The sequence below is a fragment of the Haliotis asinina genome, chromosome 8, assembly GCF_037392515.1.
Source record: "Haliotis asinina isolate JCU_RB_2024 chromosome 8, JCU_Hal_asi_v2, whole genome shotgun sequence".
NCBI lineage: Eukaryota > Metazoa > Mollusca > Gastropoda > Lepetellida > Haliotidae > Haliotis > Haliotis asinina.
In genome coordinates this window covers 61,248,600-61,272,476 of record NC_090287.1, presented here as the reverse complement: position 1 = coordinate 61,272,476, position 23,877 = coordinate 61,248,600, and the positions used below count along the sequence as shown (strand labels likewise).

General features: G+C 39.8%; 1 protein-coding gene across 1 annotated transcript in view; it reads right to left on the bottom strand.

Moving 5' to 3' along the window:
* The window catches only part of LOC137294674 (alpha-soluble NSF attachment protein-like), a 282,044-nt gene that overhangs the window by 32,150 nt on the left and 226,017 nt on the right, over nt 1-23,877 (bottom strand). The gene's annotated exons all lie outside the window — the stretch shown is intronic.

The window sequence follows — 23,877 nt, the reverse complement described above, 5'->3', positions numbered from 1 at the left end:
CAGGACATGTGTTGTCATGTGGAGTTATGCCCCCTTTATGACCAGGATGTAAGGGTGTTTGCCCGCTCAGACTGTCACATACCGCACTGAAAGAGACAACATCTGATAAGTCGAACATACACTGGGATCCAAGGATTCGCTGGTCCTGGGATTGAAATCAAGATTTGCTCTAGTTGTGATGATAATAATTAGAAGTCTCATAATAATGAGAAGTCCTATAATGCGAAACGCATCAGAGCCACTGTGATCCTTTGTCAGGACCATACACATACTCTAGGATCTGCAAATTATCTAAATATGACGGGGCATGACGTGCATGATCTTAATTTTCAAGTGAAAGGATATGCATTAATGATTAAATATTATGTTTGATACACACCTTTGGGGTCACGTGGCCCATTAGTCTGCCCTGTAACAAGCGGTTTATAGAGTTGCCTCCCCTGGCCACACCAAACGCTAATGTGTTTGTTACGAATACTGTTTGGTCAAGTTTGTATGTAGACTTGTCAGAACTTAAACAGCAGCAACTTGTGTACGTCGTACTGCGCGTGCAGCAGCGACACGATTACTTTGTGAATTCCGTAACTCTAACAGTGAAATCAACATACACAACTGTCGCGAACAGTGAAGTCACATATAAAGAACGGACTGCCTCTGTGGTGTAGTGGTCAGAGCGTCCGCCTGAAGATCGCAAGGTCGCGGATTCAATACCCGGCCGTGTCATACCAAAAGATGTTAAAATATGGAACCTGCCTACTCTGTCATACAGCAAATATATCAAAGAAAGCCTAGAAATATATCCACAGCTTTAGAAAATGAAAAAAAAGTCTCAGGGCTCCTTTTCATTTTATTTCATTTCATTTATCATACATTGTGTAGTGTTCTCCGCAGGATAAAGCCAACGGATATTTCCGGTATCCGTTGGGGCGATATATACGGATACCTATGCAAATTACAGAAGTCATATGCAAATTTTAGGGACTACTTTCACCCTGTAAACAAACATGGCGTCACGCCCATCTATCGGCGATCGTGTCCAGGTTGACGGCCGTGGTTACGGTTCAGTGATGGATGGCAACATAGCTGTAAACATTGTCCCAGCCAAGACTTCACCAGCACCGAAACGTAGGCGTCATGCAATCATTGACTCGGACAGCAGCCAGGAAGATCTCGAATGAACTGTTTGACACTTTGTCAGTTGACAAGTGCGCTTGCAAAATGCCTCGCGAACATTATATTTGTTGTTCAAAAGTTCACACGTTTTTGTCATTTTTCAAACTAAGTTTATATTTGGTGACAACAATACGCTCAATACGACAACAAACATAAAAGCTGACTGGACACTACATGAGTGATCAGTCAAATGAGTGGTCAGTAGAAAATGCGTCACCGTGCGTATGACGTCACGTATTATTACCCACATACCTTTGACGTCATAGATATGCGGGCACATCTCAGGAATACAGGACAACGTTATGGATTACAACTTCTTGAGATTTATTTTTACGACGTTTTGGGGCTTATCCTAGACCCCTAATCAGGTTAACCCCCTGGATGCCACAGGGACACATTTGTCCTTCCTCTACATCCTTCACTTCGAAGTCCAATAAAATTCTAAATATACCACGCATATATAAATACTTCACAGTTTTGAATTATGCAGAAAATTCCCTGTTTCTTGATACCATCCACTATTATCTCACACCAAGCTAAAGAGCTTATTTATAATTGCCTTTCAAAATAGGCTTCATCGTAAATGTCGTCATTTTTTAAACTGAACAAAATCGAGATTCGCAGCGTTATTTGCAGTATGTCTTGAAATGTGAAAATCGGATAATTACTTGGAGTAATGAATTTTTAAAATAGCATATTAATGATCAGTGGTATCAAGTTTAAATGTAACCAGTAATGATAATTCTGAAACGTCGCCGATGAACCCAGAATCGGTTGGGATGTTTTCGAAACCACACTTACAAATGAGGTGGTCTTATCAGCCAAGGTAACACTTTAATACTGTGAAACATGAAGAAAAGTGAAGAAGAACTCTCATCATCTCACATGCTCCCCAAAGCAAGCATAGATCTCTGCTCCTCTGGAGGCTTAAACGTCAACAGTCTAGCGTCATCTGCTTGGGTGCCTTCCAAAGGTAACGTAGATGTCATCAAATCGTTCTCCCTGATGTACCAGTGTTGCCAGGCATGATACAGACTGTAACGGTTGCTGGTTGGAAATTGTGTTGGAGGTGCATGGTTTGAATCCCCTAGAACTGGTCTTAATGTGGAGCGGTTACTGTGACTGACCACTACAGGAACGGTGTATAACTTGGTTCTTTTCCTAAAAACTCCAGCATAAGCACCAAATGATGTGTCCATGGACGTTGAATTGACGCGCAGCATCACGCTGCGAGGTCCCAAATGAAGCATGCCTGTACCTCCAAGGCGTAGCATGTTGGCGTGTTCCAGAATGATGCACTTCGCTGAGAGGGAATGGTAACAGTCCGATCGTCTGACCTTTTAAAGAGACTATGGTAAGTTCTTTTTTCTCAAATATGTCTTGTTTGTTGCAAGTTTCCTGCAATTTGAACAAGGTTAGGTGGAAAGTTCTGTCTCTTCAGTATATCAAGGGTAATTAAAGTCATCTTGATCATGTTCAACATTTCTGTTGAAGTGAATTAATTATGTAACATCAATGAAGTCAGCTTTGAAAAACATTATATTTTTACTCATGCGCCACGCATGCTAAACTGAAGCATTCTCCCTTTCACTTGGTAGGACTAAAACCTGGCTTATTTTTGATTTTGTGTTTCTTAACAGCAACATTTCACTCCTTTTACTTCTCACCTCCAACAATTTACTGTTCATTTTTTCCCAGGCGTACCATGTTCTGTGCCAGTTCCTGGTGATGAACATCGATCAAAAGTTGTTCGAAGAATGGCTGAACGGCATATGTGGCGCTATTCCCATACATGCGCAGTACTGATAGAGGGCACTGAAGACCTGGTGTGACAATCACTTGTCAGATGCCTGCCATGTCATGTCATGTCACTACTACTGCTGTAGTTGTAACTGGGTCACAATATTTAGGGTTTTAGGGTTAGTTATAGTGGGTCACATTTTCTACAGAGAATTATTTAAGCGGCACGCCTCTAATTTGCAAAACATATAAACACAAGTTCTGGGGCTATATATAAAGGCTAGGTGCCATGGTAGAGCGGGACACACAATTACTGGAGTAAAGTTGAATTCTGACTTTGTATACCTTGCTCTCTTTGCTTATTAATAAAACAATATTTGATGCTTTAGACTTGTCTTTCTTCTGTCTTGATGGTTCACAGGGGATTTCTTACACCTTTTGTCACGGCAAATTCTTAACCGTAACTAAAGCCTATGTAGCCATCTTGTTTGTTATGGTGTGGTCGGTTTTAAAACCCCCATAAGACATTTCTTTGAAACAGATTTGACCCAGAACTGTATGAAGTAGTAGTTATACTACAACTACCATCTGACACAGGTTACAGGTGCTTGTTTGGTTTGATGCAGTTTTGAAAAGTTTTGCAAGGCTGACTGAGCAGTTATTAATCCTTAATCCCAAGGCAAGAAACTAGAGAAAAGTTTTCCAAGAGAAAATGTAAGCTGAAGTGTAAGCTGAAATGCAAGAATTGTTTTTGTCGTTACTATACAAAGTAAACTGATCTGACAAGTAGTTAGGTCTGACATGTAATCAATGTGAGGTTTTTTATTTTATGTTATGGAAGGTTCACTAAATTATTGTCATAACATTTGTGGGTTTATTTTTTATTGTATTTTGATTACATGGAGACTTGCACTCAAACGTGTCTTTTATGGTTGTATCAGCATCTCATGTGAATGTTCTGAAGCTGATACCTATTATCCTCAGGTTAGGGTCTCAGAAGCATGTCATAAGGCAGCTGATGTGGACTTGATTTTTCCATGTCACTAGATCCCACTTGTACACTAATGCTCATGCTGTCAGCCATTCGTCAAGTGTTGATGGTTTACACACTGCCAACACAAAGTAATACAATTTCGACTTTTGGAAATAAAAACAAATTAAAAATAGGGTTGTTTAGTGTTTTCACGAAAGTTTTGATGGATTACATTTTATATTTATGAGGATAAAGTTGTTATCCACTAAAAACGTCAGCTTTGTTTGGCTTCAAATTGGCTTTCAAAGACTTGGATGTTGCAAAGACAAACCAGGACATGTGTTGCCATGTAGAGTTGTGCCCCCTTTATGACCGGGATGTAAGGATATTACTTTTCTCAGACTGTCACTCTGAACATTGAAAGGGGAAGCAACTGATAAGTCTAGCGTAGACTGGAATCTTGGGAATCACTGGTCCTGGGGTTGAAATCAAGATTTGCTGTAGTTATGGTCCGTGATCTGCCAGTGCAATACACATACTCTGGAGTTCGAGATGGATGATGTGACTGCTCTTCAGTTTTCAAGAGAACGGATATACATCAACGATTAAATGATATGTTTGATACACAGGGGCAGTCTCTGAGCTGCGGAAGCTACTTATAGTGTTGCCTCCCATGACCACACCAAACACCTATGAGAGTTGTTTCCAGTCCTGTTTGGTCTATGTTGCATGTAGTAGATTTGTCATGACTGGTAATACAACGGGTGACGTGCCGCACGTGCAGCAGCGAGACGATTACTTTGTGAATTTCGTAAATGGTTGATTCTTGCATCGCCTAATTCTCCATACAGGCGAGTCCAAAGAGTGGACGCTGGGTGTTATACTTCCAATATAAAGAAGGAAATCCTAATGATCCAGGTTGTTACAGACCATTTACACTTTATGAAGTGTTTGGAAGATATTTCCTAAGATTATTTGCAATAGGCTAACAAACTGGGCAACACACGTTATCTAACCACAAAAAAAATTATTATTTTTCCTTAGACACTGTAATAAATAAATGAAGAAATAAATAAATACCTGGCTTCCAGAAAGGCATACTTTGCCCTGAATTCACACATTTAAAATCCGTCTTTGATTCAGTTTTACATAATGGAGCTTTATATATATTGGCAATATTAAGGGTGGCATTTTCAAACTTGTAAGAAAATTGCATGAAAATGTAAAATCTTTTGTTCTTGTTGGGAATGTTGTACCCACTTCTTTGATTGCAACTTTGAAGTTCGCCAAGGTTGCTAATTGTCTCCACTTTATCTTTTCATTTTTCATCACGACATAGTTGAGCATGAAATTTAGAGACTATCAATTCATCTAATTTCCAAAAACAGTAGGTTTATCTCCCAATTCCTTACTGACTGCGAAAGAGTTATCGTCAATACATCAGGATCACACGTGCGCAGTTCCGGTTATTTATAGTTCCGGTAGTTTTCCTCACAGAATTTGACAACAAAGGGCGGAAAATGAGAATCTTCACGTTAAGTAACTTAAAAGACAAATGAAAGATAAGCTGTGAACCAATGCTTTTTTAAACGTAGTCGGGTAGATGTCCTGCGACCTATTATAGTAGCAAGTTCAAGTTCCCAAAAGTCACTAATTGTTTCATTCCTACAAATCTACCGTGAAACAAACACCCAACTAGTCACACAATCAGTTATTCGAGATTACTTTAGGATAATTATTTCACGAATGGCATCAGAAATTCTGAATTGGCGATAACTGTCCCAGTTAACTGTGACAAAAAATATCTGTTAGATTCCCTTCTGCAACGTTAGATAAAACCACAATGGACTGACCACATCGGTTAATAGCTAATTAAGAGTAATAATTAATTCTGTTTCAACAGACACAACTTTGCAGATTCTGATATTTTTAGGTATGTCCTTACAGAAACAATTATCAAATATGCAAATGCAACTTATAAAGTTGAAAAATAACGCATTGAAAAAAACCTCGCGGAATTGCAGTTCAAACGACTGAATACGTTTCTCCCAGCGTTTTGGGGAAAAGGTGGTTTAAACCAGCCATGTTAGGCTGCGCGCATAGCGCATGCGCAGTGATTTAGGTTCGCGCGGTAGTTTTTTCGATCAAAGCGACAAATGCGTTTGTCAGAGCCGAGGCGAGTCGGGCCGCCATTTTACTGTCACACCTTCCTGTGTCTTATATATGTAGGTCATACTTCCAAATAAATCAGAGTCGAACGCCTATGTAAATATACAATGGTCCCATACATGGAGATTTCCAAACCAAGTTTTCAAGCAAGTGTTGCATATGAAATACTAATTTCATAGCTAAAAATTGCTCAGCTTGAAAACTGAAACGTTTAAATACATGTCTATGGAAACATAGGAAAATATGTTGATTGTGACAAGCTGTCTCTGTCACTGACATAACTCAATGTCTGTTTTATTGACACCTGTGTGTCTACCTCCCTGTCTGCTAATGTACGCAACCCGTCAAGGTCCCAGGGTTGAATAGACCTTCAGCAACCCATGCTTGCCATAAAAGGCGACTATGCTTGTCGTAAGAGGCGTCTAACGGGATCGGGTGGTCAGGCTCGCTGACTTGGTTGACACATGTCATCGGTTCCCCATTGCGCAAATCGATGCTCATGTTGTTGGTCACTCGATTGTCTGGTCCAGATTCGATTATTTACACACCGCCTAAACTAAACTCACTCACTCACGCTAATGTACGCTCAACGTTAAGCACTCGCCCTACAGTTGTTGATCACGCCTCTCGAACCGATTTCTCGGTAACCAATCCTTCGCTAGATTCCAGGAAAGCTATCAGGCGCTGTTATAGTTTGTACAGCTTGACCTGAGCTACAGCACACATGAATGACTAAGTAGGTCAGTTGACACAAACGGCAGGTCGAGTTAACTTCATTAAACTCGAAGCAAAGGGGGGAAGAAAAAGAACGTTGCGTTCGCGGGATGCATATATACATGGATTCGTCACTAAACTTCTTCCGAAAAAGAACTTTTTTTAAAAAACCAATCATTTCATGTTGTCATTAAACTGTTCATACTGTCATATGCTCTCCAGTTAGGTTTACTAACGTTACATCGCAGACGTCATTTACATTCACAAGCAGATTCACTCTCACCCCCTTCACTCAGTTCAATTATCAGTGGAAACACCATCTTTAGGTTCATGTTTAAAGACAGGACATTACTGATGATTTCTCGACACTGACGACACAAACGACGACCATGTCTCGGCTGTTTGGAAATGTTGACAATCAACTGACAAAGGTGCACCCCTTCACAATAATAGACCCAACCAGTTGTGACACGGCCACGCATTGTATTGCTATTCACTTGATCAGGTCAAGGTGACCAATCTGTGGATCATTGCACCGGGTACTACTTGATGGTGATTTCAGTGCAAGAGCCAGCACCATGCCTAGATTCCTTTGATTTCAAATATCATGATTGTATGCCCAGTCACTTCACCGATTTTACTGGTGATATTCAACTCATAGAAAAAAAGTAATATATCTCTCTTTAGAGTTAACAGAGATAACTCTGATTATCACATTGATTACACAAGTCTCGTCTGAACGGTTTCCTGCCGATTGGGTTCCGTCCTGTTGCGCAAGTTAGGATAATAACCAGTCCAGAATTTTAGACCAGCTCATTCAACTGGATATTACTCAGTAAAAATAATGTTACACGGCGACCTTGCCTCGGCTGTTTGGACATGTGGACAATCAACTGACAAAGGTGCACTCTTTCACAATAAGAAACCTAACCAGTTGTGATGTGGTCACGCAATGCATTGGTATTCCCTTGATCAGGTCAAGTTGAACAACCTGTAAATTGGATTGGATTTTCCGATTCTGCAATTCTAAACTATACACTGAACTGGTACAAGTGTGCTCTATTACATGTAATATTGTTTTGAATTGAAAGTGGATAAGTTTATTAACGTTTTTGATCAGTAAAGTAACCTTCTATTTCATTATATCAAATGATGATTAATTGATGTCACAAACATCCAGTTTTATGGTGTCACGAAATAAGTATCCATATGGAAAAAGAGTTATCATCAGAAATTTGATTTATAGTATCTAAAAGGTATTTTATGATACCTAAAACATTTTTGTGACATTAAATAGAATTTTTTATGTCTGATAACCAATTGAGAAAACTATTTATACACAACACGAAACAAATGTAAAATCAAATTTTGCCATCTGCTCAACACTGTCACAATTAATAAAAAATAATTTGAGACCCTTGGGTGATAAGAGTTGGGTATTGAAAGTGCGCTGGTTGACGACAATTCTTTCTTAAATCCCGAGCATTAACTCGTCAGCAACCCCTGCTTGTCATATAGCAGTAAATAAAACAGTTGTGCCATGCAGCCTTGTCTTCAGGGTCCGGATGCGATAACTACATGTCATCTCAATACTGATACATTTCTTGTGGGTTTCCGGAGATTTTCCTCGTGGCGAGGCAAACCGTTCCTAGTCCTGTAAGACCAAAGTTGGGTACAAACTCCCCACTCTTTGGCGGTGTTTGGGAGCATCAGATCAGGTCGTGGAAGTTTCTATTGAGGGTTGTATGCTTAAAGAGCAGCGTGTGACTGAAGCTGGACTCAATACTGTTTTCGTCGAAATACATGGTATTTTGAACTCTACACCTTTTGGGTATACCTCTTCTAATGTGAGAGACATTGATCAAGTCTAAACACACTGTACATGAAGACAATGTCACTTTGGGAAGGTCAAGGTTGTGAATGAATAGCTCATGAGGTCACGCACCTGCTTATTGACTGAATGGAAAACGCTTGTTGATGTTCCTTATAAGGATAACTCGTAGTGAAATGAACTCTCACTCAAAGCCGTGATTTGGACCAGAGTGTGAAACAAAACACGCTAGTCATTTTTAAAGCAAAATATACGTATCGTAGAAGCATAACGGCTGTGAATGAAACGCTTTTTCGTAAAGCAAGTTGTTTTGTAGCCTCTTAGCTGAATAAGAACACGATACTTGACCATCGATCTTTAATCCCAGAGCCGTTACATAACCAGTTGCGTCCCTTGATGGAAGCCTTCATTATCGCCAATGAGGGGAGAATTAATTGTTTATCAGTAAAGTCACATCTTTCTCATTAAAGATATGGTCTTTACAATAAACATTTAAATAAAGACATTAAGCCAGTTGTACAACATTAACTTAAAGTCTCTCAAAAACACACTGCCTTAACACAACTAAACAGCTTTTCAGCTTTGGGTATCTGAAATATTACCACTTTAAGTGTTCCAGGAAATATGAAGAATAGACAACTTAAGGTTCAACTTACAAAACTGTACAAAGTATTTGAATATTGATTGAACTGTAACTTGTCGTCCACTTGAGGTTCTTGCAGCACTCTGACCTCTAACATCGACTACTGGTTGGTCTTCGCATCCACTGGACAACGTTGTATCTGAACTATGGCATGTCTCTCCCTTTTCTGAGGTAACTTTGGATGAATAACCTGCGTTTCAGTTTGTTTTGGACAAAGGTCAACTGGTGGACTCTCATCTTAAGCTGGCTCGGGTGCAGGTTCTCCCGACTGCCTCAAGTGTTTTCTGTTTCTCCTCAAAATCCTTCCATCAGCTGTTTTCAATTGGTTGGATCTTTCACCAACTTCTTCATTCACTATTTTGCCAATGTTGGTATCTGTTATATGGTTTGATCCGTACGACATCACCTTCTTTCAGCAAAGGCACTGAATGAGCTGACCTATTGTAGTACTTGGTCTGTTTTTTTCTGTCTGGCAACAAGCTTCTCAGTGATGGTATCAGCTATACTTGGTCTGAACAAGGTCTCAGCTGTTGGTAGGCGAGTTTTCGTTCTGTTCTTTGTACTGGTGATGTGCCAATACCTTCTGACGGTACATTTCTCCAGTCCAGCAACGCAAGGTATGCGTCTGAATGAGCGAGTTTTGATTTTTGTTAGAGTCTCTTAACAGTCTTTAAACAGCTCTCAACCTTGCCATTTGATTGTGGGTATCTATTAGAAGAGGTTTGATGCTGAAATCCAAATCTGGAGGCAAACCTGGCGAATGCATCCGAGTTGAAAAGGGGCTCATTATCTGTAATTATTTGGTTTGGTATGTCATGTCTCGCACAATGAGCACTGAGTTTCTCGATAACCTCTGTTGAGTTCTTACCACTCAAGCTGTCTACCTCGAAATAGTCAGAGAAGTAGTCCATAGTAATAGAATAACTATGGTCATTAAACTCGAAGAGATCACTTACAATCTTTCCCACGCTCGGGAAGGTAAGTCATGGCTTCGAAGTGGTTCTCTCCCCTGATCTTGTTGAACACTATTGCAGATTTCACATTTTTTTATATGATCAGTCAAGTCCCTTGTCATGTTTGGCCAATATACACGTTCACTTGCTCTGCGATTAGACCCTTGAATACCAACGTGGCTGGAGTGTATTGGTTCTGTGATTTCATCCCTCATACTTCTGGGAATGACCAATTTTTCCCCTTTTTCCCCTCTTTCCCACATCGTTCTGTACTGAGAGTTCTTCACGAAAACCGAAATATTCCCTAGCAGAATGTGGCAAGTCGTCTTTCTCTTCTGGTCTGCCTTTCAGGGTTCTAATTGCACTGTCAGACTGTGACTCGTGTTGAATCTTGCTGAAAGCTTTGTCCGAGACAGAAACATATTGTTTCATGTCAATAAACACTGTTTCAATTTCTGTTGGGTATCTCACATTCATTTTAAAAAAATGTCATCCATTTCAACACTTCTTGTTCTCCTTGTACATGGCAAGTGTCTGCTAGATACATTTGATAAACTTTCTTATAGACAACATGCAAGTCAAACTTTTGAAGCCTGAGCATTATTCTGTGGAGACGTTTGGGTGCACTGTGCAAACTTTTGTTCATTATTGACTCTAATGGCTTGTGGTCTCTCTCAACTTTCACCTTTTTCCACATGTGTAATACTCAAACCTCTCAACTCCAAATACAATGGCAATCATCTCTTCTTCAATCTGGGCATAGTTTCTTTTAGATGCAGTCAACGCCCTTGAAGCATATGCAATTGGTTGACCTTCTTGCAATAAGCACACACCCAATCCATTCTGAGAGGCATCACATTGAATTACAGTCCTAGCTGTATCATCAAAGTATTTCAAGATTGGGTGTTCAGATAGAATATGCTTGATCCTCTCCAGAGACTTTCCATGTACATGTTCATGCCAGCAAAAGTCAACTTTGTCATGTAACAGCGATCTCTAAGGCGCAGTCACTTCAGATAGTTTTGGTGCAAACGTTTGGACATAATTGACCATTCCGAGAAATGTTTGTACACCTTGTTTGTCTGTTGGAGCAGGCATCTGCGCAATCGCTTCAACGTTCATAGGGTCAGCTTTCAATCCATCTCTTGTAAGAATATGTCCAAGGTAAGGGACTTCAGGTTGTTTCAGTTTTAGCTTTTATTTGTTCATTTTGTTGCCCTTTTCTCTACAACGATCCAGGAATGCAACAAGTTTCTTGTCATCGTGATCTTTCTCTGCTTCAGTATCTGTCAGACCCACTCCAAATATGAGCACATTATCATGGATAGCTTTTACACCTTCAAGCAATTCAACAGCATTATCCATTCTTCTTTGGAACTCTTCAGGTGCAAGAGATATCCCAAATGGCTTGCGTATCCATCGGTATCTAGATATCTGCTTTCCTCATCCAGAGTGAAGTGCCAAAACCCATTCCTGGTGTCCGCTAGAGTAAAATATCTGGGATGTGATAGCTCTGGCAAGATATCATTCATAGTAGGTGTCGGGTAATGGTTTCGTTTCAAGGCTTTATTCAGCGGTTTTGGATCTGTGCAGAGACGTATCTTTCCATTAGGCTTTGCAACAACAGCCATGGCCGATATCCAGTCTGTTGGCTCTGTTACAGGCGTTATCATTTTCATCTTCACAAGCCTTTCTAATTCATCTTTTAGTTTGAGTTTCATGGCCACAGGAACTTTTCTGCAAGGCAGTTGAATTGGGGTTACTGATTCATCAAGTTCCAAATGAAGTACCCCATCCAAATTCCCTTCGTCTTCAAACAAATATTTGTATTCCGTAGTTATATCTGTCATCTCAATACTGGACGACTGTAGACCAGGGGCATTTGTTTCCTGTGCTGGATTGATGGACATGCTGTTCTCTTTGTTCAGGGTGATTAGCTGCATGTGTTGTACAACTCTTAATCCAAGAAGTGGTATTCGGTCACCTTTTACAAACAACATTTCAACACTACACTTCCTTCCATTTTGGGGTTTTGTAATTTTGATCCATCTCTTGCCTATGGGTACAGTCTCTGTGTCATTGTACATGACCAAAGTTGGTGTAGTTTCATCAAATATTTTCAGTTGCGGATCCTTGAAGACCTCAGTGTATACTGCTTTAGGAAGAAGATTATTCATCATCATCTTCATCATTAACTTTCATCCAGGCAAACAACTTCTGATCTCTGATCCCCATAACTATTCTGTCAAGGATTAAGCTGTCCACTTTATCCCCTGAATTACAAGTTCTAGCCAGTGTACGAAATACAGTGGTGTAAGTGTCAATGTTCTCTGGGTATTCCTGATCCTTTTTATTGAAGCAATATCTTTCAAATATTCCATTTGTTTCACCAATGCAGAATTTTTCTAACTCATTCAAAACTTTTTCGTCGTCTTCCTTGTCATTTTCATTGGCAAACACAAACCCTTGAATGACATCCAGAACGTCTGGTCTAGTACATGTCTTCAAAGTGGCACACTTGAATTCTTGGATTCATTTGCCAGTCTAGCTGCAGTGAGATAATTGTTCTAGCTTCTTTTAAACTTCTTGAAGTTAGTGGCTAGGTTAGCTCTCAGATCTAGTTTCTGGGGCAGCGGAATGTTTACAGGAATATGCCGAATTTGTGGGGTGTGCTTGTTTATCTTCATGGTCTGACACGTTGAGAGATTCAATGGCAATTTAATGTCATTTGACAGAGTTGAGGCGAGAGCATGCACCAGTAAGATACACGCGTTGATTATGATGCATAACGGTCAGTTGGACCACATGCTCTCATTTGATCTCACGTCGTGCATAGATTTGTGCACTCGTGCATACATTAGATTAAACAATCAGTGTCTGGCGAGTATCATTTACATGTAAAGTGATTTGATTATCAAAACTGTTACCGCTTCTGACACCATGTTTCGTAGCGTCTCAGTTGAATAAGAACAGGATACTTGAGCATCGATCTTAAATCTCAGAGCCGTTACATTACCAGTTGCGTCCCTAAATGGGAGCCTTCATTATCGCCAATGAGGGGAGAATTAATAGTTCACCACTATCGTCACACAAGTAAAGATTATAAGAAAACAATGAATAAGTTTATTAAGAAACAATTTTATTAGACATCAGTTAAGAGAAACCCATCATTTATCTCCAAAACGATATTGGAGACATTTGAAGGGTAAACTGAAAGAAGATACTTATCCTATTCCATTAGTTCAATTATATAATCATTTCAAGGAGGAAAATAGAAGCATTCGTGATGGCAATATATACTCTTCAATAAAAGTAGAGGATCTTCATTTTTTTATTTACGATTAAAATTATTTAGGAGATTTATCGGAGTGAATCAATGTTGATCTGATATTATTGCATGTTTTGAGAGAGCATCACCATTTGCACTTCCTTACAACCATAATTATTTGGAATGTAGTCGCTTTTGAAAGATGATTGGTGTATGGTATATAATTAGCATGTATACGATCTTCATTTTGAAACAAACGACTAGAAACAAACAATAAGAAATGTGTGATGCAAAATGAGTGTCAACATTAGTGATTTCTCGATGTTCTTGAAAAAGCGTCAAAATCAATAATGGGACCCCATGCATGTGTTGTGGTGCTACTGCGTTTTGCACGTGTTTTGTTTAGGGGTGGTAATAGAGGGAATGATGGTGCGTTCATAAGATGTATGTCCTTGAAACGTTTATTAACGTTTACACTTCCTATCCTAATTGAACGTTCATTATCTTTGAACTTGAAAGTTGGAACAAAAATTGAAGAACCAGAAGTCGCCTGGCCTAGACCAGATTTTAAATGAACACTTATGGTTATCTGTATCAAAACTGCTACCTTTTCATGTGGAATATTTTAACGTTGTACTTCAAACTGGAACCTTGCCAGACGCACGGCTTACTTGCACAATTAAACTTATATATAAGAAAACGGGAAATCGTATCGACCCAAGTTCATATAGGCCGTTTTCCGTCTTGGCTGCTTTGGTAAACCTTAGTGAGTATCATTAATGAGAGACTGAATAAATTTTGTGATGATAATGACATAATATCACATACCCAGTCCGGTTACGGAAAGGGTTTCTCTACAACAGACAATGTATTTGTTATTCATAACTGATAAATCGTATGGACAAATGTAAAAAGAAACTCTTTTGTGCTTTTATCGATTTCTCTGAAGCATTTGATAGAGTCTGGAGAATTGGGCTGTGGACCGAACTAAGACAAACTGGTATTAAGGGTAAAATTCTGACTTTAATTCAAAATATGTATAAGGACATAAAATCATGCGTTATGGTAGATTCTCAAAGATCAGATTTCTTTGATTGTCTTTCCGGAGTTAGACAAGGAGAAAACTTGTCCCCGCTCTTGTTCTCTATTTTTCTAAATAACCTTGAATCCCATCTAACGGAACAGTCATGTGTTGGTGTTCAATCATAAACAAATGATGATCATTTCATTTTATATTTCAAACTGCTAGTCCTACTTTATCTTCATCATACAGTCCTCTTAGCCGAGACACATGATGACTTACAAAATACATTAAATAAATTTGCTAAATATTGCGTCAAATGGAAACTTCAGGTAAATATAAATAAGACTAAGGTGTCGTGTTTGGTTCCTGGCCTGCAGCTAATTATAAGAGATCTTTCACATTGCACAATGACAAGATAGATGTTGTAGATACTTATAAATACCATAGAAATGGTCGTATGAATTTTGCTGTCAGATATATAACTGATCTCGGTGTGAAGACCTCTATAGCGTTATTAAAACGTGCTAGAAATGTTAAACTGCACCAGGACCTTCTCCTCCCCGCTTTTGATAAATTAGTTCTACCAATATTGTTGTATGGATGTGAAATATGGGGACATGAGAACACTGATTTGATAGAAAAAGTACATCTAAAATATCTCAAACTAGCGACTGGTTTGAGGTCTAACACACGAAGAACTTGGTAGAGGACCGATTCGGCTTCACATCGCGACAAGATGAATTTCTTATTGGTGTAAACTGACATTTTCACATACAAAATACAAAATAGCAGCTTTTATTCTTCTTTAATCTACAACTCAAAGTAAAACATTATGTTTGGCTAAGCCATGTCAAGGATATCTTTTGTATGAGTGGACTACCTCATGTTTTTGAAAACCCTCATCTCCACTCTAGCTCATGGATCATTTCAAATGTTAAATTAATTTTAAAGACCAGTTTTTACAATCATGGATGAGCGATATCCAAAATGATATTTGTAAACCCTTTCTTAAGTTCAGAACGTGCAGCCATAATTTACCCATAGGAACTGGGAGATGGCGAAATATTCCAAAGAATCAGAGATTTTGTAAACTATTGAATCCTATTGCTCCTGGCTGACTTTATCTAAATTTCATCACCTCCTTTCATGTAAACTTTTAACCCTCAAAAACCTGTGGCAGTTCATTAGCAAGATATTTAAAAAGCCTTATCTGATACCCTGCTTTGGTCATCTTGTTGCTGTGTATTCAAAGTAAAATTATGTTGTTTTATTCACGTACCACCGATGGTGGGTCCTTAACTTAACCCCCCATCCCATTATACTTCGTTACATCGTGTTCCACATGTACAGAAGTATTTCTCTTTAGGTATTTTATTGGTAGTTTTTGTTCCCTTGGCTAAAGCTACACATTTGCCGTGACGCCTTAAAGACGAGTATCAGGAAATAAGATAAATCCCCGCAAAGCCGTAACAACCAATACCTTCACTACTCCCCATGTTACCGGGGTAACATGATCGGGGTTACATTGGTATTCAGCAACTTATGCTTGTTGTAAGAGGTGACCAACGACATAGGGTTCGCTGACACATCTCATTGTAACCCAATCACGCAAATCGATGCTCATGATGTTGATCACTGAATTATCTTGTCCAGACTCGATTATTTACAGACCGCTGCCATACAGCTGAAACAGTGTCGAGTGCGGTGCTAAACAACAAACCAACCAAACCATCTCCCTGCTGCTTCCTACGTAGTTTAACGTTGGCAAAATCCTTAAATATATATTCTCCCTCGACGTCGGGCTTTATTGTATCAGTGACGGAATGTTATATACCCTGTACCTTTCATCAGGACATATTTCGAAGATATATATTTCTACACGTATGTGGTAAAAGGTATTGTTCTGAATGTATGTGTCATGCTACTGTTATTGGTGTCCATAATATAGTTGTACAAAAGGTGATACTTAAACTGTCTCTCACCATTTCCAGACAATAGACTTGAGACAGTGCCACAATTCATCGACGTGGTAGGTGTGTTAAACGAAAACGTAATAAAATCATCACTTGGGGAATAAAGCACTATATCATAAAACGCCTGTAAACTGTGAAACTGACATAGTAACATGGGTGTATTAATGAACATTAGATGAACAAATAGGAAAGAAAAAGTGAAGTCACCTGTTGCTCTTAGATTCGAATCGTTTTGACATGAGTTGACCAAATTATAAACAAGATCATACAGGTAGATAAAGATATATATTGAACGAGTTTCGAGTCCTTGTCTGACAACGAAAGCGGTTCAGACTGAAAAATGGCTAATTGGATACACGCATTACCATCATAAACATCAAGCCCTGTCATGTTATTGACGTCATGAACTGGAAGCTGGAATTTAGGAAGTAGGCTATAGACAGAGTTAAACCAAGATCTATGAAACTGTCACTACCAGTGCATAATGATACTTGGCAGTCTAGAGTCTGCCATACAGTTCAGTTTACGCCAAAACCCAAGTATTTCCATTTTCAGTTTACAAAAGGGACTGCTCCACCCCATCTCCCCTCTGACTGGTGAATTAGGTGTTTTACAACCGACTCCCAAGAAAAATCTGCGAGCACGGTTTTGAACTGCGTTAATGCAGGTAAACAGTTTTGTGCCCCATATGGCAGCGCCATGCGTCAATATAAGCTGAACTATATTATTATTCAAAGTATCATAAACACTATGGGTCATGCCACCTAGGTCATTCTAAATTTGCAAATAATTACTCCAAGAGCACGACTGGCCGATTTTGCAATCGTTTTAGCTGTGAAGTTTAAATCCAGATTTTTCTGTAACCAAATTCCAAGACATTAATAGACATAAAGTTGTATTCCAAAACCTTACAACCAATATTGACTGTTGTTGCTCCTCTAGTTGGAACAAGCGCTTAGCCCTTCTAGCTGCTTATCAAAGTGTTACGGTTAAGAATTTACCGTGACAAACAATATAAGAAAAACCTTGTGAATCAGGAAAACAGAACAAAGACAAGTTTAATATATTAAAATCTTGTATTAAGGCAATGAGAGCAAGTTGTACAAAGTCACAAGTCAACATAACATTATCGATTTCAAATACAATACAAGTGAGACAAAATCTAAGGCAATGGGTCACAAAATATATAGTATAGCAAACTCATCAAAGTCTTAGTGTGAGAGAGCAACAGTCGTGCAGAATGTAACACGGCGAGCGGTCTGACTGCAATAGATGAAGCGTTGGCAGAGGTAGAATGATAAACTCCAGCGAATGAATATGAAAGTGTCAATCTGTGTCGCTCACAACACGGCAACTAGCCTTTACATATACTTTCAGTCGTTTCCCGAAAGTACGAGTACCTACGGCCATCGCCAACACCGTAGAATGACCCCAGAAACAATGCCAAAGTAAACAAACAGGAAGTCAAGGGCAGATAATTCCCGGACAAGTCTGCTGCCCAAAATTCTAAAAATGATTCAATTTTAATAACGACCTCTTTAAACCGACTCAAAACCTCATCACTCTGAAGAAAAGATGGTGTAACCTTACAACCAACATATAGTTTACACTCAAATCTACCGCTGTCACACTCGCTGCCACTACCTGTATCATCATCATCATTATCATCATCATCATCATCATTTTTACCCACAGGCACTCACAATTACCAACATAAGATAGACTGGTCATGGAGCACATCTTGACGTATTAATACCGTTGATGAGTAAACATCACCGAACTTACTGAACAAACTTTACTCATGTATATATAAGCCTTTCCTTCAGTATTGTACATCACTTGCTTGATAACAGTGTCATAATAAACAAGCTGCATATCAATAGAACGCTCCCCATTGTCCAGCACAGCAACTCCTAGATGGCACTCGAAGTTCACTATGGTCAGTTATACCACCGTTTAACTGCGTACTATTTTCAGCTTTGATTTTGTCTGCATCCATTTCATTTGGTTAGACCATTGACTGTTTCTCCATTTAGCTGTCACTCGCGTCTCATCGTTCCTTGAGTAGAAGCGATTTCGGTTCATATTGGTGAAGATCGCCAGTTAATACATTTTATCATCTGTAGTAATTCAAAGAAAGTAGAGCTGTGTGTTTGGTGACCAGGAAATACAATAAAATGACGTAAACATAAATTGTTCCAATTTGTTGGGTTATTGCTAAGAGCGACATAAATCGCAACTCCCTCACTTAATGTGGGTTGTTGCAGTGATTTCAGTTTAGGACGATAGTTTGGATGTCGCTGAATATACCCTATTAGGTTGCGTTAGTGCTACCACAATGCCTTATTTGTCATTGGTCTTTCCCTTTCATCTGGCACTTCCGACACATTAGTCGCTCAATATTATATTTTAATTCGTTGGTATCATTAAGTGGGTTAAGACAATTCTAGTTCAGTGATGGCGTAAAATATGTAATTACTTTAGTCACTTCACAAAATGAATGTTTCCGGTATTTCACGACATGACTATTCTACACGTTCACACAGTATGCCAAAGTCTACATCTATATCAGATATTCCGTAAACGTCAAGTCAAACAATGCCATTCATGGACGAGAACATTACTGAAAAACATTTAATACTATTGAGAAACTACGAAAGGCGATTGAGCTCCAGTTTGCAGTCAGTTATGCCCAGGTTTTGAATGGCAGTAAGAAGCTGAACGAACATGAATACACGTTTTTAATGGACAACAAATGTTTTGGGTTTTTTATTCTTTACCGGGCCATTTTAAGAGGAAACTCTTGCTCGTTCATCAGGTGAATGCTGAGTCAGCACAAAGTGTGGATAGAGCGGATAACAATAAAATAACGAAGCCAATGGCCGTGAATTAATACATACAAAAAATGTAGAAGCCAATGGCCGTGAATTAATACACAAAGAAAAATATGTATTGTAATGATAATACATTGTCGCTCCTACCAACACACCCCACTCCCGCTCTTAGCTTTGTCATTATAATCTATTGTTCTCTTTGTGCATTAATCCAATCTCATTGACTCGATAATTATATTATTTTCCTTGTACTCCATCTGCAGTACAATGTTTGGTGACTATGTTTGGTTCTGTCCCAATGAGTCTACTGAAACTCATAGTAGGGAAATAGTGCCTTATATCGTCTTCGCCGAGAAGCAATAAGTCATGACCAGAAATGCTGTTCCAGGCATGACATTTTGAAATTTGAGATTGAGAGACAGGCATAAGAAACTGAGTTGAGACTCACATGGACAGTATTTGCTAACCCTATCAGGATGTTTTCTGGAAGCAAGGCACCCAACACACACCAAATAAATCATTTCTCATATCCATTTTGGATATTTTGTTTGGTCTTTTTGTCTGTCAGATGTTTGGTTAACTGGCTCAGGTCTCCACTTGGGAGGGTGACTTCATATTGTTCAGAAACTCGGGTGTTCTCCATTCTAAATTCAATATTTAAATAGGAAATATCCAAAACAGAATGGTCAGCAAGAAATTTGTCAGTGACTTTTAAAACATCTAGAAACTATGATATAAAATACTTAATGTTTCACCTCAAACGTAAAAGTAAAGTTAATTTTCCTAATTTAATCTATGTCGCAACTTATAGTTGTAAATTACTATATATGTGTTTAAAGTGTGTTCAGTTACTTTTATACATGCAAAGAAATGTTGAGAAAGGTTGAGAAAAAGAAACTCTGTGTTGACTCTAAAATTCTTCTCGGTCGCTGGCGTGATTTGAATAGAACGCTTCCAAGTAATTATATAGGGCTGATAGTGGATTCGTTCAGCCCAGGTAGGATAATACTGGATGTACTGAGAATGCACTGTTGTGCATTTCTCCGAAAAGGAGGGAAGAGGGGGCCGCAGGTGTCACAATATTCAGCATATTAGAGCAGACTGTCATGAATCAGGTGGGCCACCCTTACGTCATAAGAACTTGTCTGACGAGTCCGTTCAAGTTCGTACTTGTTCAAACTTGATTGTTTATTCCACATCACAGTTAAAGTGACAATATCTGAACTGTAGACAAAATCCCCACAGGATAGTTTGCATAACCGACTGCCTTCAGTATGTTGTTGAGAGATTTGAATCTCTTAGCGCGGAGAACCCCCACCCCACAAAGGGGTCCTTACCACTGCAATACGGCCACAGGAGCTTGTAACGCAATAAGTAACATCCAGGTATGCACTTTCACAAACGGGGCCTTAGCACTATATGAAAGGAAAGGGATCGAACGTCGTCAACACACCAAGTTCGTTTCATGGCGACTTCAGCAATGATCACTGTGTCTATCCCATTAAAAGTTACATGACGTGTACAAAAACATCTTAGACTGGTGGCACCTGTAGCAAGCTAATAGCCATTCTTTTGGAGTCACTTTCACCTTTCTGTAATAATGAGCTGTTGGTTTATTCATCGCAATCAGGATTGTGTCGTGCCATTACTAGTCTATGAACCAGACGTTAAAAATATGGATTTTCATATAGCTTAAGGTATGTAGTTTAAGTAATCACGTGATGGACATCGCCTATGTCCAGATAAATGTGTTGTTTTAAAGATGGTCGCCATTTTCTTGAATCCAGCCAAATATCTACAAAGCAGCTACAACTACAGCTATAAGCATTAGAATATAGTGACTGTTTGCCCCACAATTTGGTAGTCAAATCTCATCTGGCTCATGGACTATACCGACGTCGACCTGGCCTTGACCTGTCCCGCACTGAAAAGAGTCAGCGATCTGATATGGCCTATAGTTAGCCATATACCATTTTGTTGGTAAATCTACTGGCTTGAAATATGTGCATATTTTTAATGGAATAGATACAGTGATCGTTGTTGAAGTCGCCCTGAAACGAACTTGGTGTGCTGACCTCGTTACATTCATTTCGTTTTTTGTAATGCTAAGAACCCGGTGGTGACATACCTTCGTGGCAGTTCTTAGCGTTGCAAGCCCCCGTGTCCATAAGTACATTAATGTGGAAAGCTCTAGTTAAAACACACATCATCCAGCACACATCACAAGCGTATCTACAGACATATCACAGCATTGAAAATTCACTCTTTAGTATTTTGACGATTAATGGGGTATTCAGATTAGATTGTTGAACCTCAATGGATCATTGTCTACAGATGATTAGCAATGCTTAGAATCACCAACAGACCAACACGTATGAAATTACAGTATGAGCTTCAGGGTGCACAGGCTAGTCGTCTTGGCTCATGTGCATGGGGACAATGGTGCACAGCTTTTTCCTGTTGGTTTTCTCTTCGTGTTGGGACCTTGGTACATCATGGGCACTTTCGTTTTCCCGTCGCATCAAATGACCACATAGTCGCGTCATGCTCTTGCATTTTTTGCATGAAACTTTTGTTTGTGGGTGGAGCGACAGTGTCAATGGGTTTGATGAGGGCTTCAAAGTTGGCGTATATGTCGTAAGGCACGAACATTTGATGGTTGACGAATTTGAAGACATTGTCTTTTTCGTCAGGCATGTCAATTTGGACGGCCATATGTCCCATGCCTCAACCATCCTTCTGGTGAGATTTCAACAGGTCAGCTTATGTGTAGCCGTGCAGGCAGCGTTCACAAAAGTTTGGGTTTTTTTCCATTGTATTTCGATTGGTTGTACAACAGTTGCTGAAATGTTTGATCCACGTGTAGTGGTACTTTTTCCCTCTGTGTCCGAAGACGTTGACGGCGACGTGGGCGTTCTGTTTCCTTTTTTTATTTTGGTGACCTTGGAGATGGGAGTGGGTTTGTCTATGCCATCCCCGTTGAGCCCATCATTCCTGGGTAAGCTTGAAAGTCTGTCGGAATGTGTGTCGGCCAGACACCACAGATCGGATTGCTACCCTCATGGAATCGGCGCCTTTGTTTTTGCTGATGCCCATGGCATGCATTGTCTTGTAGTACGATGACAACGTTAGGTTCGACCCTCCTTTGAAAAGTTCGTACTTGGCTATGTCTATATAGACGATGTTGACCGCATCAATGACCCAGCCCGAACCCCTGTGCGTGAAGCATTCTAGGGATTCTCGTCGACGGTTTCGGATTGGGTTGCGACTTCCTGTTTGCTTCTGTAGTAATCCTGGACATGCGCAATGGTGTCGTCTGGCTTCTGTTTGTCCAGCGACATTTTTTTACTTAAAATTTGAGGTTTCAGGTTTGAGGTTTTCAGTTTGAGATTTGAGGTCTTTCACTTCCTCGCCAACTTTCTCCACGATCGTGTGTTTCAGGTCATCGAATTCCATGTTTTTGTTGACGTCCATCCTCCAGCCTGCCAGATACTTGCCTGCGGCATGCTTGATTGGCACGAATTCTTGTTCTAGTGGTTTGCGACCCGTAAAGGTCCCAGGGTAGAATAGGCCTTCAGCAACCCATGCTTGTCATAAAAGGTGACTATGCTTGTCGTAAGAGGCAACTAATGGGATCGGGTGGTCAGGGTCGCTGACTTGGTTGACACATGTCATCGGTTCCCAATTGTAGCAGATCGATGATCATGTTGTTGTTCACTGGATTGTTTGGTCCACACTCGATTCTTTCAGATCGCCGCAATATAAAAACGTAAAACTAAACTCCAGTGGTTTCCGTTCCTCCAGCAGTTCTAGGGATTTGTGGACATGAGGAATGTTGAGCAACTTCATCAGCAGAGGTTTCTTCAAACGGGAGTAACAGATCACTCCACGTTCTTTGGCAATCATTTTCAGTTCTCGAATGGTGAGCATTGTGAAGTCAAATCTCTAATAGCTTTGATTTTCACTGACGAAGTCAAATCTTTAATAGGATTTCAGACAGGTAAGAAAAATTTAAAAAGCGAGAAAACTTTTGCACGCACGTTAGATTTTGATTCTCAGCTGTCGGTTGCGTTAGTTGATGTAGTCTCTTTTCGTCAGGTAGATGTGATGGCCTCAGACCACATCCACTCCGTAGGCCTTGCAACAGCAATAGTGGCATTTCACACCAGCACTGCACACCTTGCACATGTAGTTGAAGAAGCCTTTTGCAGTAAAACACGGAAACCCATCGCATCTGCTCCCTCAGATCTTTCAGCACCGAGTTGTATTTCAGTTTCTGTATTAGTATCCAAACGCTGTCCTTCGTGTGTCGTCCTGAGAAGGTCAGGTATGTCAGCGAGCTTCTCTTTTTCATGATTTCCTGTTAGCGCTGCAGTCATCCAGGAGGAACAGCAGCGATTCTCCTTTCAGTTAGCCATGGTAAGGTGCAACCAGTCCTGCCGACACGTTCCAGGATCGCTTGATCACAAGCAGTTTTTTTGTGTTATTTTGTCCCACTGCTTGTGAGCCCTCATGCCTTTGCTGAACAGCTGGTTGGGCATGCCCTCGACGGTCACTTCCAGTTTTGTGATCTCGGGGTTGA